General features: G+C 47.4%; 1 long non-coding RNA gene across 1 annotated transcript; it reads right to left on the bottom strand.

Moving 5' to 3' along the window:
- Nucleotides 1-7,011: 7,011 nt before the first annotated feature.
- LOC106731449 (uncharacterized) lies at nucleotides 7,012-16,321 on the bottom strand. Its single transcript, XR_001367727.3, has 5 exons — nucleotides 16,005-16,321; nucleotides 15,678-15,910; nucleotides 14,127-14,232; nucleotides 11,787-11,913; nucleotides 7,012-7,903 (listed from the first exon to the last, which is right to left on the bottom strand). It is a non-coding gene; the product is annotated as an uncharacterized LOC106731449 (long non-coding RNA).
- Between the last annotated feature and the right edge of the window lie 2,293 nt (nucleotides 16,322-18,614).

Genomic DNA, 18,614 nt, shown 5'->3' with positions numbered 1-18,614 from the left:
AGGGATGTGAAGTATAACAAGAAAGGTTTCTAAAAGCATATTAGCAATAAGAGGGTGATAAGAGAAGGTGTGGGGCCCTTACTGGACGTGGGGTGCTTATGTGGATGAGGGAGATAACCTAGTGACAGATGATACGGGAAAAACTGAAGTACTCAATGCTTTCTTTGCCTCTGTGTTCACGGACAAGGTCAGCTCCCAGACAAATGCATTAGGCAACGCAGTATGGGAAGACGGTGGACAGCCCTTGGTGGGGAAAGAACAAGTTAGGAATATATAGAAAAGCGAAATATACACAAATCCATGGGCCCAGATTTAATGCATCCGAGGGTACTGAGGAAGTTGGCAAATGTCCTTGCGGAAACTTTGGCCATTATCTTTGAAAACTCGTGGAGATGGGGATAGATCCCAGATGACTGGAAAAAGGCAAATGAAGTGCCCGTCTTTAAAAATGGGAAGAAGGATAATCCAGGGAACTACAGACCAGTCAGCCTTACCTCAGTCTCTGGAAAAATCATGGAGGGGATCCTCTAGGAATCCATTTTGAAGTACTTGGAAGAGAGGAAAGTGATCAGGAATAGTCAACATGGATTCACCAAGGGCAGGTCAGGCCTGACCAATCTGATTAGCTTCTATGATGAGGTAACTGGCTCTGTGGATATGTGAAAGTCAGTGGATGTTATATACCTTGACTTTAGCAAGGCTTTTGATACAGTGTCCCACAATATTCTTGCCAGCAAGCTAAGGGAATGTGGATTGGATAAATGGACAGTAAGATGGCTAGAAGGCCAGGCCCAGCGGGTAGTGATCAACAGCTCGATGTCAGGATGGCAGTCAGTTTCTAGCGGAGTGCCCCAAGTTTCTGTACTTGGACCGGTTTTGTTCAACATCTTTATTAATGACCTGGATGAGGGGATGGATTGTACCCTCAGCAAGTTCGCAGATGACACTAAGCTAGGGGGAGAGGTAGATATGCTGGAGGGCAGGGATAGGGTCCAGAGTGATCTGGACAGATTAGAGGATTGGGCCAAAAGAAATCTGATGAAGTTCAATAAGGACAAGTGTAGTGCACTTGGGAGGGAAGAATCCCAAGCATTGTTACAAGCTGGGGACCAAATATCTAAGTAGCAGTTCTGCAGAAAAAAACCTGGGGATTATAGTGGATGAGGAGCTGGATATGAGTCAATGGTGTGCCCTTGTAGCGAACAGGGTTAATGGCATATTAAGGTGCATTAGGAGGAGCATTGCCAGCAGATCCAGAGAAGTGATTATTCCCCTTTATTCGGCTCTGGTGACGCCACATCTGGAGTATTGTGTCCAGTTCTGGGTCCCCCACTATAGAAAGGATGTGGACTCCTTGGAGATGGTCCAGTGGAGGGCGGCCTATATGATATGAGGGCTGGAGTGCATGACCTATGAGGAGAGACTGAGGGATTTGGGTTTGTTTAGTCTGCAGAAGTGAAGAGTGAAGGGGGATTTGATAGCAGCCTTCACCTTCCTGAAGGGAGATTCCAAAGAGGATGGAGAAAGGCTGTTCACAGTAGTGACTGATGGCAGAAGAAGGAGCAATGGTCTCAGGTTCAGTGGGCGAGGTCTAGGTTGGATATTAGGAAAAACTATTTCACTAGGAGGATGGTGAAGTACTGGAATGAGTTACCTAGGAAGGTGGTGGAATCCCCATCCATAGAGGTTTTGACAAAGCCCTGGCTGGTTTATTTAGTTGGGATTGGTCCTGCCTTGGGCAGGAGGCTGGACTTGATGATCTCCTGAGGTCTCTTCCAGCTCTATGATTCTAAAAGGGTATGGGGCAGATGCTCCTTGGTCAGCCTGGGCTAGGCAACCAGTCCTCCTCAGCTACCGGCTGGAATTTCAGGCTACTGGGGGAAGGGAGCCTAAACACTTCCTGTCAGAACCCCTCACCTTCCCTTGTGGTCTCTGGCAATGCTGATGTTGATTTTCTCAGCTTCTCTGACTCTCCTTATCTATTGCAAGTTCCTCTTCACCTCCATTCTCTCCCCCACCCTTCAGCAGGGAAGGATTTTTAAAAGGCCTCATGGCTACCTGAGGTCAAACCACCTGGCCCTTAATTGATTTATAGCAGCCCTGCCCCAGCTGCTTCCATTCTTCCCTTAATAGCCTCAGGTTAGCTGCTCCTGGCTGCCCTGAAGTAATAGGATTGCCAGGTGTCCAGTATTGACCCGACCAGTCCGGTATTTTCGCCTCCTCTCCAGTAAAAAAAATTCAGAAAATACCGGACACCTAAAATGTCCAGTATTTTCTGATTTTTTTTGCCGGCCAGCCACCTGGCAACCCTACAACACACTTGGCAACTGGGCCCAGCCCCCGGACTCCTCTTCCCCTGCCCCTCCCCAGCCCCTGGATGTCTTGCTTACCTGGTTCCGCAGGGAAGCTGCGTTCTGGCTTGATCAAGAAAACAAAATGGCCACCGGCAAAAAGCCTAAAGAACTGAAGCAAGGGGAAGCAATGACTTCCCTTGGTCTTTGTGCTCAACCACTCCCCAGTTCTTATCCCTATTCTGACTCTGCAGGCACTCTGCAGGCACTCTGACTCTGCAGGCACCAGGGACCATGCTGGTTTTTCTTTGTTTTTTTTGCTTAATAACTCTTGGATTCCCTTTTTTTTTTTGCTCAGCAAGTTTGGTCTCCCCCTTTTTTTCCCCCCCTCAACAGAATTTTTTCCCTGGTGTCTTTTTGTTGGGGGTGGGGGGGCATGTTCGGTATTTTTTGTTAAACCATCTGGCAACCCTATGAAATAACCCTCTCATCTAGCCCTCTAAGCTGCCCTCACAATGGTTACGTACAAATGCTGATTCCTCAGCAGGGCTGCAGTTGGACTTCTTATTTCTAGGACATTTTCCTCAAATACCTTTTGAGGAGTTGTTGGTCCTTTACATGTGCACATACATACAGATGCTGCCCTAAGATTAGTGTCTGCTATGCTGTATGTCCTTCCCTTTGAACTGGTAATCTTCGTTCCTGTTTACTTACTTTTTAATATTTCTGAGGATGGTAGAGTATCTCAAACTTGTGTACTTTCAGTGAATTCCACAAAGGGGATGTTTCCTTTGTACAACCCTAGCCAAGAGACGTGGCTGAGGACAGGGCTGTAGCCAGATGGCCAGGAGAAGCTGCAGGCACAGGGTGCTAGCTCTTGTGAGCAGCGGCACCACATTCCTCTCCTTTGGCTGCAGCATCTCCTAGGAACAAAGCCTTGTGGCTCAGTGGATACCGATGTCTGCAAGTAGACATTTGTACCCATACAGGTCTCTAGCATGAGGCTGGAGCTGGCAGGGAGCCTGCCATAGCCTCATTAACTCTGAGCTGGCAGTGCACCAGGAGTATGTGCTACCCTGCAGGAGCCCTCACCACAACCTTCTGCCCCTTTCCAGAGCCAGCACCCCCTTTTTTACCCCCTCTGAGCCAGCCCTGACCCCGTTTGAGAGACAGCACACCTTCCTGAACCCCATTCTCACTCCCAAACCCCTGACCGAGCCCAGTAAACGTGAGGGTGGGAGAGAGCGAGCAATGGGGGGAGGGATGAACATGGTGGGGCTTTGAGGAAGGGGTGAGGCCTCAAGTGCTGAGTAGATTTTGGGTTGCCTTTCAATTCCAAAAGTGACCTTGGCGTAAAGAGGTTGGGGACAACTGGTCTATACCAATGTGGTAATAAAAAATAATTTAAGAATAGTTTAGGATACTTTTGGGCTACTGTTTTTTAAGTGACTGTGGACTATTGATTCAGTAGAAAACTGGTAACTCTTATTTTTGCTGAGTTTTTTGTTTTTCAGTCATTTATTTTTAAATATTGCTGGATGAAATTAACTCACTCATTTGCCTCTTCACAATTTGGGCCATAAAATATTTAACAATTGCAGGAGTAAACAAATGTTATCTATCGCTATAAAAGACAGTGTAAAAAATATATCAAATTTCCGTTTTCTAATAGCCATGTTAAGGCTCCAAAACTGACACCTCAAGATTTGGGATTGGAAGCATCTTGCTGTGTGTGCTAAGTTTACAAATAAACTTAAAATATAGTTTTAACTGGTATTATATTTTTTTCTTTATATGGGGACTAGGAACAGTGTTCCTGTCAGCTTATTTCTAAGTTAATACCTGCAAAAAAATAAACAAATAAGTTTTCAAGTGCCTACAGCTGCCTCCCTACTAAAATCTGAAATGGTGTCCATGTCACCTTCCCACCTCCGATACTGACCTGTGATGAAAGTGGCTCAGTAGTCTTTGGTCCTTGCCTTTAGACAGAAAGGGAGGTCACCCTGAGAGTGGTAATGAGCCTCTGAAGCCAAAGAATCCATCCAGAAGTGTGGGACCTACCAATACAAGGTCAGAGCCTTGTCACAGTGTATTTCCATAGAAAATATAGCTGAAAGTATATTATATTTAAGACAGTTCTCTAAATTTTGGAGGGGAGAGGATATATTATCCTTCTACTTATGAAAAAGGGGCAATCATCTTATTTGTGGTTAAGTGCCTTGTGGCAGTAAATGGAAAGATTAAGTAATAAGGAAACTATATATTATAGCCCAGTAATATAAAGACCATGGTATCCTTGTAACTATTTAGTTATCGTTAGCACAGATTCATCAGCTTAATTAAACCAGTTGGTTGAGAAAAAAATGGAGTATAGGTAAAGTATTATATCCCAACAATTACAGTTCCTTTTCTGAATCTATTTGGAAAGCCCAGTATAGCCACAGCATGACATTTTAACCACATTAAAACTTTTCTATCCCATACAAGGGCTTAAATTCAGTCAGATTTTTGTGGCTAGACTTCCTTCCACCTCTTCAGAATTTTATATTTTTCCTATTCATTCAGCATACGCTAGCCTTTTTGTCAAGTTAAGAACATAAGAACAGCCATACTGGGTCAGACCAAAGGTCCATCCAGCCCAGTATCTTGTCTGCCGACAGTGGCCAATACCAGATGCCCCAGGGGCAGGGAACTCAACAGGTAATCCTCACATAATCCCTCTCCTGTCATCCATTTCCAGACAAACAAGCTAGGGTGGTTTGGTTCCCTTCTGGTTCCCTTTTGCTCCTTATTATGAGTCACACAAGCAGCAATGCCTCTGTGGCAGCCAGCACTTCATATTTTGTTTATTCAGATCTATTAAAGACCCTCCTAGCAAGCTGTTGTGGTCAAGCGCGTTTGAGAAGGAACTCACATTCCCTAGAACAGGGGTCATCAAACTTTTCAACCCAAAGAGCCAAACTACATCAAAATTCAGAACAAATGGTCAACAAAGAGCAGCATAAGAATATCCATTGCCCTGGGGAGGTGAGTTCTATTTCCCTCTGGTGAAGAGATTACCATGCAGCACATGGCCAGTTCCTCCACCCTTGGGCAGTGTTCTGCAGCTACAAACACGCGTGCATGGGATCATGGGACCCCCAGGAGGCAGGTGACACAAAGGCTGTGAGGTGTGACACAAAGGCTGCTCTTCCTGACAGAAAGAGAAAGGAGAGGGCAGAAGTGACACAGCTCTTGAAAGCAATTCAGAGGGACGGGGCTGGGCTGCCCCAGGGAGGGCAGCGGAAGGAAGAGGCACAGCTACAGGTTTGACCTTACCCTGCACTGGAGCCCAGCAGGCCGCACACGCTCCCCACAGGGCACCCCTGTTCCTCCTCGTGGACCTCAATGAGCCCGAGCACTCCCCTGCCAGGAGCTCCCGCCAGCCCTGTGGCACGGGATGAGGGGCGTTGGGAAGTGGCTCCCCATAGCAACCCAAGGAGGTGGAAGCAGAGATGTCAGAGCCATCGAGCCTCTTCCTAGAGCTGGAGCTTGGGCCAGAACCATGTGATGGCTTCCCAGCTGTTCCTGGGGTAGGCCCCATAGTGACTATTGGCGCTGGAGCCTGGGTTGAAGCTAGGGTTGCCAGGTGTCTGGTTTTCGCTCAGACTGTCTGTTATTCGGGTTCCCAATCTGGTAAAAAAAAAAAACAGAAAATACCGGACATGTGAAATGTCCGGTATTTCCTGTTTCCCTCGGACAGAAGCCCAGCAGGGACAATTTTCCCCTGCTGCATCTGGCAGGAGCAGGGGAGTGAGGAGTGTTACAGAGGCATAGCGAAGGGGTGGGGGAGCAGGAGGGGGCAATTGCCTCCAGGCACCATGCTAGGGGGCCGCTGGGCTGGGGTGGGAGTGCAGTGCACACTACTCTGGCCCACGTGACACTTTGAGCAGAGACCCGGGAGCTGGACACGTGATGCCTCCCTCTACACACTGTGAGCTGAGGCAGCTGGGCTGGGAGGCAGGAGCGGTGACTTTAAAAGTAAGATTTCCTTATCTGGCCATCCCATTTCTCCAGTGCCTGGCTCTGCGGGAGGCGAAGAGGGAGAGAGGATTTGATTGGGACAGGGTGCTCCCGGCTCTGGGGATGCCTGGCTCAGGGGGAGGGGTGAGTGTATTGGGATGGGGGACCGGGACTGCAGTACACCCCAGACCCGGGAGTAGCTGCATCACAGCCCAGCTTCAGCTTCAGCAGCTACTTGCCATGCCACCCACCAAGGAAGCAGCTGGGCAGCCATGATGTGGCCCTGGGAAAGGGCTGCAGGTAAGGCCAGAGCTGCAAGGTGGCTGCCCGGCTGTTCTTGGAGATGCATGGTGTGTGGCTGCCTTTTATGCCATGGCTGGAGCTGGGGCTGCAGAGTGGCTGTTCCAGTAGAGACAGCCATACCATGGCCCTGGCCCCAGGAGTAGCAGCACTGCAGCCCCAGCATAGCAGCTACCACACAGCCCACTCTCACTGCAGCTACATATTTGGTTCCGTCATGACCCATGTGTGGCTCATGTGCCATAGGTTGCCTACCCCTGCCCTATAGGATTCCTCTGTTGCTTCTCTTCATAACTTGTTCAACAACACGTATGATTCTCAACAAAGCTACAGATTTATCTGAATTTTTAAGTTTATTTGATTGAGAAGTGTACACTTGTATATTTTAAATTTGATAACATACTTTTCTTTCCCTCTTCCCTAAAATTAAACTGCAGAGTTCAGTTTAGATCTGATTCTTGCAAATCAAGAAGTCATACTAATACACTGAAAGGAGGTCTCTGAATTAAAAATGTCCCCATTACAGTGGCAAAGCTTCAAGACTGGAGCTGTGCTGCTGTAACAAAATAGTTTAGAGTAGCTAGTGTCTTCTCATCTGCCTGTCTTTCAGCCAGCCAATATCGTTAGACTGTTTGTTGACATTTCCCTCCTACCCTCCCCCCAAAGTATTTTATTTTAAGGACTCCAAAAGGAAGTGATGGGAGGAATGCCCTTCCCTTGGTTATTTTGTTTACAAGTTAGGCCTAATTTTAGGCCTGGTCTACACTAGGAGCTTAGATTAAATTTGTCCGCATGAGGTCAATTTTCTAAACAATGAGTCCACACTACCAAGAACATTCTGCCATGTTTAAGGAAGGTTGAAGACAGTTTCGGTACTCCTGCTTTTCACGAGGAGTAACAGAAAATTTGACTTTGCATGGTCAAATTTGCGGTACTGTAGACACTGTGTTGTGAAAGTTGACAATCTTGGTCTCTGGGAGGCATCCCACAGTGCCCCACTGTGAACTCTTTGGCCAGAATTATTGACTCTACTGTTCTCCAGGTGAACAGAAAAAGCCCTAGACAAGTTTAAATTTCATTTCCTGTGTGGCCAGCATTATGAGCAAACCTCAGAGCAGGCAGCACACCTCAGCAGCACCCATGGCCTCGACTTCCATGACTTCAAGTCCCATAAGCTCCATGAGCTTCAGTTCCCAGAGGAACGGGAGAGCACCAGCGTGGAGTGTGAAGGAGATCTTGGACTTCATTGATGTATGGCGAGAAGAACCCATTCTTCTGGCGCGCCGAACCAGTAAAAGAAATGCTGATATCTATGTGAAGATCGCAAAGTGCATGGTAGAGAAAGGATATGTCAGGGATGCCCAGCAATACCGTATTAAAATAAAGGAGCAGAAGTAGTCCTACCACAAGACTAAGGAGACAAATGAACTATCTGGTGCATCACAACAAACATGCTGCATCTACGACCAGCTGTATGTAATCTTAGGGGGACGACCTGACCAGTTTTTCAAGCCAAACAGTGGAATCCTCTGAAGACAGTCATCAGGCAGCAGCGTGGAAGACAGCATAGAGGAAGAGCAGGAGGAGAAGATCATATGACCTTGGATTGTCTCCAAGGTGATAAAAAGTTCTTGGCTCTCTTGGAGTCCTACTTTTAGCTGGCAAGCGGAGAGAGCCAAGAACTTTTTATGACCTTGGAGACAATCCTCTTCTCCTAGGACATCTCACAGTAGGGCAATGATCCTGGGGATTAAGTAACTTTTCATTACAGTGGGAACAGCTGGGAGCTTGCTGAATACTCCCCTGGATCTAGCAGCTGTCCAGTTCGCACAAATCCATGGGCAGAAACGGACAAGGGAAGACATGTTTAAGGAGCAAAAGGAATGGAGGAATATGCTACTGAAGGATGTCCAAGGCAGAACCATACAAAATGGCTGCCCATCGCGAGCTAACCACAGAAGATCTCATAAGCAGGAGCAGGGATAGGGGGCTCTGTCAGCAGGGTGGAACATCTTCCATATAAGGGCATAAAAACTTAAACAGAATAGTGATAGAAATGTAGCCATGTTAGTCTGGTGTAGTTGAAGCAAAATACAGGACTATTAAAATAAAGTGCTACATAGTCCTGTATTTTGCTTAAACAGAATAATTATTCTCCCCTGCTCACTCCTCCCACTGCAGCAAAAACCAGCCAATGAGCTGGATCTGTAAGCAGGTGATAAAACAGCAGGCAACCCCTCTCTCACCGGGAATTGCAACCTGTGAATGCCTGGCCTAATCACCCAGACGCCTTGTTCTCCCCTGCTCCCAAGAGTTTGCTGAGCATATTCGAGTTTGGTCGACCTGAGTGGAGGCAGTCAGGGTATGTCTACACTACAAAGTTAATTTGAACTAACGGACGTTAGTTCGAATTAACTTTGATAGGTGCTACACTTGCGCTCCGCTAGTTCGAACTTAATTCGAACTAGCAGAGTGCTTAGTTCGAACCAGGTAAACCTCATTGTACGAGGACTAAGCCTAGTTCGAACTTACTAGTTCGAATTAAGGGGTGTGTAGCCCCTTAATTCGAACTAGTGGGAGGCTAGCCCTCCCCAGCTTTCCCTGGTGGCCACTCTGGACACCACCAGGGAAACTCGTCTGCCCCCCTCCCGGCCCCGGACCCCTTAAAGGGGCACGGGCTGGCTACGGTGCCCGTGCCAGGTGCAAGCCTGCCAGCACCCAGCTAGCAGACCCTGCACCTGGCACGGCTCGAGCCAGCCACCCGATGCCCCCCAGCCCTCCCCCTCTTCCCGGGACCAGGCTGGCTGCTCCCGGGAACTTGCCCGGGACCGCAAGAGGCGGGCACCCGCCTGGTCTAGTGCGGACATCGTGGACCTCGTCCACTACCTCCGCACTAGGCACAGGAAAGTGGCCATCTAGGGCAGGAGAGCTGCCAGCCTGGCCACCCAGGAGCAGGTGTGCATGAAAATCAAGGTGGGCCACTGAGACCCCCGACCCTGAGCCCTGAGCTTACAATGGCCGTACTGGGTCAGACCAAAGGTCCATCTAGCCCAGTAGCTTGTCTGCCGACAGCGGCCAACCCTAGGGACCCTGGATGGGATGGACTGAAGACAGTGACCAAGCCATTTGTCTCGTGCCATCCCTCTCCAGCCTTCCACAAACTTTGGGCAGGGACACCACTCCTACCCCTGGCTAATACCACTCCATGGACCCAACCTCCATCACTTTATCTCACTTCTCTTTAAACTCTGTTCTAGTTCTAGCCTTCACAGCCTCCTGCAGCAAGGAGTTCCACAGGTTGACTCTTTGCTTTGTGAAGAACAACTTTCTGTTACTAGTTTGAAGCCTGCTACCCATTCCTTTCCTTTGGTGTCCTCTAGTCCTTCAATTATGGGAACTAATGAAGTAATTTTCTTGATGCACCCTCTCCACCCCACTCATGCTTTTATAGACCTCTATCCTATCCCTCCTCAGTCTCCTCTTTTCTAAACTGAAAAGTCCCAGTCTCTTTAGCCTTTCTTCATATGGGACCTCTTCCAAACCTCTGATCATTTTAGTTGCCCTCCCCTCTCCCACGCTCTCTCTTCCCCTCTCCCACCTCCTTTTCCCAGTCTCCCCGAGTTTTGTTCAATAAAGAGAGATTCTATTTTTGACCACACGTTTTCTGTATTTTGTACATCAGGAAGGGGGGTTAGGGAGGTGTAAGTGGAAGGAGGTGAGGGAGGAATGGGGTACGAGCCGCCGATGGGGAGGACTGGGCTGGCTCTGCAGGCTTCTGGGGGTGGAAGCTCTCCTGCAGCCCCCCAGTTGCACCCTCTCCCCAGATGGCAGCCTGCGGCAAGTGCAGCCGGTCTGGTGGCCGAGTGCTGTGATGTGCCCAGTGTGGGTACTCTGGGCAATCCAAGCCAGGACTGCTTTGCAAGCGGGGCACCCCTGAGAACTGTCTGTCCGGGGAGGAGGTCGGGTCCCTTTAAGCACAGCCCTCGGCTAGCCTGAGGCAGCAGCTCCACGCTCTAAGTCCTCATCTGATGCCCTGCCGGCACTGCTTCCGGCCATCCTTAACCCCGGTTCAGGGTCCACTTAATGTGGACATGCTAGTTCGAATTAGCAAAACGCTAATTCGAACTAGTTTTTTAGTCTGGATCCATTAGTTCGAATTAGCTTAGTTCGAATTAACTAATTCAAACTAAGTTAGTTCGAATTAGCGCTGTAGTGTAGACATACCCTTAGAGAGCATGTGGCTGGTCCTTGTGTTCCTGCTGTCTTCGGAAACGGTATAATCCCCTCCCACACTGTTTGCCATCAACTCTGTAATTGACCTGCTTTGGTCCCCTTTGATGTTCCTTGATTGTTATTCCTTGGAAATTTGGTTTAGAGGTGACAAGAGTTGTTAGTCACCCATTCACACATAACTGACCACTAATAGAAGTGGGTCTGGCCCATGAAAGCTCATCATCTAATAAACCATCTTGTTAGTCTTTAAAGTGCTACATAGTCCTGCATTTTGCTTGACCACTAATAGTCTTTCTTATCCCACATTTAGATAGCAAGTGTAAATAGTTACCTCCATGAATGAGACCAGCACTAATGTTACCATTGTCAACCCCTGGGTCCACTTTGCCAATTACTGTGACTTAGAAAAACCGCAGGGAATTATTTGTTATTGCCTGGTGATATGTTTGTTTTTTATTTTAATGATTATTTGGCGTCCACATATGTAATTGTAATTAGTTGTAATTGACTATAATTGACTGTAAATCATATTCAGGTGAACTCTCCCAAAAGTTAAAGGAGTGCCAGTGTTTGTAATAATAAAAACCAGGATTTCTCTTTAGTTTTGAGTCATGGTCTCATCCTTCCAGCATCCCCTTCGAGCCTAGCATTTTAGTGGGGCTGGACAAAGGAGAGGACAGTGGAGTGGGAGGAGAGGACATTGTGAACAGAACTGCAAGTGAAGCAAAAGAGAATGTCTTTGTATGCCCGATGGCTGTGAGGAAGTGCATGGTGGTGTGCCTGATAAGGTTCCCCTTCGACACTTTTCAGAACAAATTTCCCTCCTCACCCAGTTCCATAGACTCCACTCCTGAAGGCCCTAGGACACGTGGGAGAACTCATGGGCAGGCTCACACACAGCCTTCAGATTGTTGCAAGGGAAAAGTCTGTCCTCACATTTCTGATTCCTCCCATACACACCTTTCGGTCCCACGATGGACTCCTTTTCTGTTTCTGCTGTCTTCCCTAAATGAAAATATATGCTCTCTGTTTCTTTATTGCTTGTACTGCAGGTGTGGGATGACGGATTAGAGCAGGGGTCGGCAACCTTTTCAAACGAAAGAGCCAAACTACATCAAAATTCAGAACAAGTGGTCAACAGAGCTGTATAAGAATGCCCATTTCTATGACTGAAAATATACAACTTATTATTGATGATTGACATAATGATTAATAACAGTATTAATGAAACCTACTCAAAGACTATTTAATGGGACTTCTGCTGCTGTATCTCTTCACACATTTCTTTGAAGTTTACATCATAACTGGTCAAATTCAGTTTCATGCACGCATTCAGCCTTTCTTCTGTCAATCTTAGGGCTCATCTAGACTACGCTAAAGTGTCGAATGAGGATATGCAAATTCCGCAGGAAAGTGGTTTGGACACAGGTTTTTTGGTGACCCCCACTCTTTTTTGAAAAGCCGCATAAACCTCATTTTTTGAGGAAGAGCTTCTTTTCGAAAAAGAGGGGGGGGGGCACAGAAAAAGCCACATCCAAACTACTTATACCTTCAAAAGCAGAGCTTTTGAAAGTGAGATCGGAAGAATATATGCAAATTCCCGTGGAATCTTCATATCCTCTTTTGACACTTTAGCATAGTCTAGATGAGTCCTTAGGTTGGGGGCTAGGAATGTGGGGGTTAAGGAGTTTGGGTTGGAGTGTATGAGAGGCTCAGGGTAGGGGGGCTGGGTGTATGATGTACACAAGGGTGAGTTGTGGAGGTGGTGCAGGAGTGTTATAGCAGGGAGGTGGAGGGGTGAGGGGCTCAGGGTTGCAGTGTGTGTGGGGTGCAGGATTGTAATGATCCTGTAGCCAGATGGGGGCTGGGCCCCAACTGGGTGTTTATTGGCCAGGCTTCGTTTTTAAATAAAGTAACATATTATGGACAACACAAAAGGTTTTAACATTGTCTTTATTTATCGCAGGGGTGGGGAACCTTTCTTTTTCATCGGGGCCGCTGCCCCACAGAAAAGTCAGTCGGGGACCACACGAGTGAGAAGCAAAAAAACAACCTCGACAAAAACCCCCAGCCCTCACTAATGTGGCCCTGAACTGAGACGCCTTACTCCCCTAGTACTCCAGCCCCATGGGAGAGGGGAAAGGGCAGGGAGGACTGAGGTTCAAGGCCTCAGTCCAGATTAACTCTTTTGGGGTTCCAGGGTTGGTGGATTTTTTGGCCCCTCTCAGGCTCTGGGGTGGGGACGAAAATAAGGGGTCTTGTGAACAAGACAGAGCTGCCAGAGAGTAGGATAGGGATTGGGGTGAGAGGTAGGATGCAGGAGCAAGCTGGGGTAGGCGTCTGGTGAAGTGGCAGGAGCAGAATGTGGGTGGGTGTCTGGCCAAGGGGAGGTGGCAGGAGCAGGCTGTGTCTAGACTGCATCCCTTTTCCGTAAAAGGGATGCAAATTAGACACATCGAAACTGCAAATGAAGCGGGGATTTAAATCCCTCCCGCTTCATTTGCATAAAAATGGCTGCTGCTTTTTTCCGGCTCGGAGCTTTGCCGGAAAAAAGCGCCAGTCCAGACGCGGATATTTCGGAAAATAAAGCCTTTTCTGAAAGATCCCTTATTCCTCTTAAAATAAAGCTCCGAGCAGGAAAAAAGCGGCAGCCATTTTTATGCAAATGAAGCAGGGGGGATTTAAATCCCCGCTTCATTTGCAATTGCGATGTGTCTAATTTGCATCCCTTTTACGGAAAAGGGATGCAGTCTAGACACAGCCAGAGAGAGAGAGAGAGAGAGAGAGAGACCTCACCACTCTGTAAAGCTTGAATCCATCCGGGTTTCCAGGAGGTGATGGTTGCTGTGGATCAAGACTGTGCGAGACAGGCAGAGCAGGGCCCCCAGCCAGATCACTCAGAAGCTGATACAGAATTTAGATCCAGGCATGAGAACACTTTCAGTGTGGGTAGAGGTTTTTTATAGGACAGAGGTGGTGAACCATTTTTGGATCAGGGGCCACTGGCCCACAGAAAAATCAGTTGAGGATCATATAAAAGTGAGAAGCAAAAAACAACACACACACACACACACACACACACACACACACACACACACACACACACACAAAACCCTCAGTGATGTGGCTCCCAATTGAAACACTTCACTCCCCTTTCTATCTGACTAATTTTGTGAAGCTTTATGACTTGGTGACACTCACTCCCCCTCTGTTTTCCCTTCCTCCCTACACAGGAGCAGGCTGGAGGTGCAGTGTTTTGGCCTAGGGGAGAGGGATGTGCAGGGTCTGGGCGGCACTTGCTTGCTTTTTGCAGGAGCAGCATCCCACTCCCATCGCCTCCCCAGCTTGGCCAGTAGCTGCTGGTCTCCAGGAATGAAAACCTCTCGGGCAGGATCGGCAGGCAGCGCTGGAAGAAACACACGTGCTGCTCCTAGTCCCCAAAGCTTGGATCCTCCATCACCATCTTAGCCACCTTCCCCACCCAGTCTCTGTGCACTCAACGTGCATCACTACCACATCTGACAGCCAGCTGCGGTTTCTCAGATGATCAGGCAGCGGGGAGGCTGCTCAGCTCCCATGTCCCATCTCCCTGGAGCATGGGAGAAGGTAGTGTGAATAAGGAAGCACTTGCGTTGCTGGGGGCGAGGAGGGCGGAGCAGCATGCATGCGTGCTTCCCCACAAGCCAGATCCAGCACAGAGCATTGGGGCTTTCCCTGCACCTGCAGGAATCCAGTGCTGGCTCCAATCTCGCAGGCGGTGCAATGCTGGATCTCCAGCACGAGCTCCCATTGCGGGAGGGGGAGCGAGGGGGGATGAGCTCAGGCCATATTTGGTTGCCAACCCGCTGCCCTAGAGAATGCCTCATGAGATATTAGAGAGATATTAGCTAACAAGAGATATTAGAGTGCACTGTAAGTCGAAATAAAAGATATGCAATTTGAGCCATGCAAATTGCATATCTTATTTCAATGTTATTTCAAAATAGCTTATTTTGAAATTTGGCACTGTCTACACAGCACTTATCTTGAAATAACCTGCTATTCCAAAACGTCCCTTACTCCTTGTAGGGGTAAACTGAGGCATGGTATTTTGCTAAGAACCCCTAAGCTTTCCTAAATTCGGGGTAGGCCTGGGAATGCACAGCAGAAGCAATTAACATGACCCTGGTCACCCTGGCAACCACATTCCAAGAGGGCCTCACTCTGATAAGACTCAGGCTGGTACCAAAACAACCTTTGTGGAAACTGTTCTCACTGTCTTCCTTTACCCGTAGATAATAAGCCTGGAACCCAAGGACTACGCCAACGCAAGGCAGTATCACCCCACAGTAGATGCATCATAATTTCAGCAGACAAAGTTACCAATAACATGTCTGTTTTGTTTATGTTGGCTTATTTAACTTGTTAAGAATAACTAACTACATGTATTATTGATGTTTAATTGGCAATGGGCAGAGATGCTGTGTAACCTTTGTAGTTTATTGGCTTATGTGCTCATTATGTCTTGCCGCCAGACCCTATTAAATTGCTTCTACTCTGCCCATCTGCTGCCTATTGTAATGTTTTGATTAACTAGTGTTCACCAGGTTAACCCCTGGGTGTCACTCCCCCAGCATTGAGTGTTTAATAAACCCTCTGACTTGTTTTCACCTGCATCCAGAGTGTCCAGAAATTATTCCCTTGTGGAATGAGATTTACAAGGAGGTCAGAATAGTGAGCCAGTTATATTTTGAAATAATGGGCGCACTCCAAAGACGCAGAATAGCTATTTCAGGATATTGGAGGAATCCCAATATAGTGCTGGAGTTTAGACATAGCTTTAGTCACTCACAACTAACTTCTACCACTTACCTTCTCTTGACAGAAGTTCCCAGTTGAAAAATGGAAGTGTGGAAGGCAGTGGAGGAAGTGTCTGGCACCTTCTCGGATTTATTTGTGCAGCTGAACCTCATTAGCAATGGTAGACAGACAATTCACTGTCCTATGAGAAGTGACTGATTTCAATTCAAGATGGTCTTAGTTGGCCAGACAGTTTGAAAAAATTGTGTCATTCTTGGCTTCAAGGACCACATACTAGGGTGTCTCTGTAAGAAAAGCACAACAGCTTTGCTTATGGCTGTGGAAAAAGGCAACCGCATTCTGGGTACAAGGAGTTAAAGAAGTAACTTCAAGACCTACATTTGGCTTCTGTGAATGTGGGGACAATAATTGGGTAATCAAGAAGAAAAAAGATGCTGAAAAGTAGTAAACTGCCCATTGCCTGTAAATAAGAGACAAAATGGAAGCAAGGTCAAAAATCCATGGACACCAGGGAAGGTTACCAAATATTGCATTATGGCTCAATAGCAAGTCATGAAATAGCAATAATATTCGCAGAAATATTACAGGATAAATGTATGGTGAGCCACTGAAAAGAGTGACCAGCTGATTAAAGTTAGGAGTAAAGAACAAATATTTAATCTTCTATGTGCATATGTACCCCAACGCTAAGTGAAGTACCATCAGCTGAGTAGTTAATTATCGGAGTAAATTCCAATGAACTTTTGTCAGTGGATGAGGCTTTGGCACTTGAAAAGAAGCTGGTAGGATATTTTAGAAGTCTCAGAGTAATAGCCGTGTTAGTCTGTAACTTTAAAAAACTGAGTTGGCCAGTAGCACATAGTAATTCATGAGCATATCTTAGCATGATCTAATTTTTCCTAACACATATTTTGTAGAGAAGGATCTGCACTTAATCATAGACCAAAGCAGTGCTAACAGATTCTGGATCAATTACATCATGTTACCAGATTTGCCCATTACTTTGATATATGCTCATTTATTACGGTTAGTCTTCTGAGGGAATGTACTGCTTGTGTCACTTGTGTTCTTATGTGGACCTCTGCTTCTCCCTTCTGCCAGTTCCCTCCCAATGGAGCTGTCCTGCAGGCTCTGTGTTCCCCTGGGCTGGGTTCTTCTCACCCAACAATTAGCAGAACACACAAGTACGACCAGAGCATGTCAGAGAGGACAGGTTAATCAGCACTCACAAGCTGACTCCTTATATGTCCCTGGACTCAGTATCTGGGTTGGACAGCAAAGCCCAGCTGTGACCCTCACGTGCTCTTGGACTCAGTGGGCTGGGTTTAAAAAGCACTTTCAGCTGCCACCTTCATACACTTATCTCCATTTTCATGACACAACTGTTCTGCTGTTCTGCCACTTGATGAACAAACCCCACAGGATTTTTGGGCACTACATGGATCATTAGCTTAGGCCAAGGAACTTTGTTGCAGAGTGAATGGAAAAGCCAAAAACAACACCCTCTGGGGAGGAGGAGAGAAAGTTAAACAGCTTAACCACAAACGTCATTTATTTCCAGGCAGTAACCATACAAAAGAAGCCAAAGAAATAAAACTGTTGCAATAATAAATCTAACTTAAAATCTGTTTATAAAAGTCAGGACTAGCAAATCATAACATATCACACAGAGTAGGGAAAAGAGGCTATACTGAGAGGCTGTGTCTAGACTGCATCCCTTTTCCATAAAAGGGATGCAAATTAGACACATCGAAACTGCAAATGAAGCGGGGATTTAAATCCCTCCCGCTTCATTTGCATAAAAATGGCTGCTGCTTTTTTCCGGCTCGGAACTTTGCCGGAAAAAAGCACCAGTCCAGACGCGGATATTTCGGAAAATAAAGCCTTTTCTGAAAGATCCCTTATTCCTCTTAAAATAAAGCTCCGAGCAGGAAAAAAACGGCAGCCATTTTTATGCAAATGAAGCGGGGGGGTTTAAATCCCCGCTTCATTTGCAATTGCGATGTGTCTAATTTGCATCCCTTTTACGGAAAAGGGATGCAGTCTAGACACAGCCAGAGAGAGAGAGAGAGAGAGAGAGAGAGAGAGACCTCACCACTCTGTAAAGCTTGAATCCATCCGGGTTTCCAAGAGGTGATGGTTGCTGTGGATCAAGACTGTGCGAAACAGGCAGAGCAGGGCCCCCAGCCAGATCACTCAGAAGCTGATACAGAATTTAGATCCAGGCATGAGAACACTTTCAGTGTGGGTAGAGGTTTTTTATAGGACAGAGGTGGTGAACCATTTTTGGATCAGAGGCCACTGGCCCACAGAAAAATCAGTTGAGGATCGTATAAAAGTGAGAAGCAAAAAACAACACCACACACACACACACAAAACCCTCAGTGATGTGGCTCCCAATTGAAACACTTCACTCCCCTCATGCTCCAGCCTCAGGAGGGTGGGAGGGGAGCACTGAGGAACTTCAGGGCTTTCCCCAGTCCAGATTAACTCCCTGGGGGCATGGACTAGTAGATTTTGTGCCCCTCTTATGCTCTGGGGTGTGGCCAAAAATGAGGGGTTCAGTGTGTGGGAGGGTGCAGGAGTGGGCTATGGGTGGGTGTGCAGGGTCTGGGCAGGAGGTAGGGTGCAGGATGGATCTGGGGGTACATGTGGGATCTGAGAGAGAGATAAGGTGCAGATGTGGGGTGGGGTGAGGGAAGGAGGGTGGATGCAGGAGCAGAGTGGGGGTGGGGGATATGCCTTGGAGGTACAGTGCAGGAATGGGCTGGGGATGGAGGGATCTGGGTGAAAGGAAGGGTATGTCTAGACTGCATCCCTCTGTCAGCAGAGGGATGCAGATTAGGCAGGTCGACATTGCAAATGAGGCAGGGATTTAAAAATCCCGCACCTAATTTGCATAAAAATGGCCACCACATTTTGCCAACTCAGCACTTTGTCAGCAAAAAGCGACAGTCTAGAGGGGGATCTGTCAAGAAAGAACGCCTT

This window comes from Pelodiscus sinensis, chromosome 6 (genome assembly GCF_049634645.1).
Source record: "Pelodiscus sinensis isolate JC-2024 chromosome 6, ASM4963464v1, whole genome shotgun sequence".
In the NCBI taxonomy this organism is placed as follows: domain Eukaryota; kingdom Metazoa; phylum Chordata; order Testudines; family Trionychidae; genus Pelodiscus; species Pelodiscus sinensis.
The sequence above is the reverse complement of the archived record's forward strand: the minus strand, read 5'-3'. Positions and strand labels throughout refer to the sequence as shown.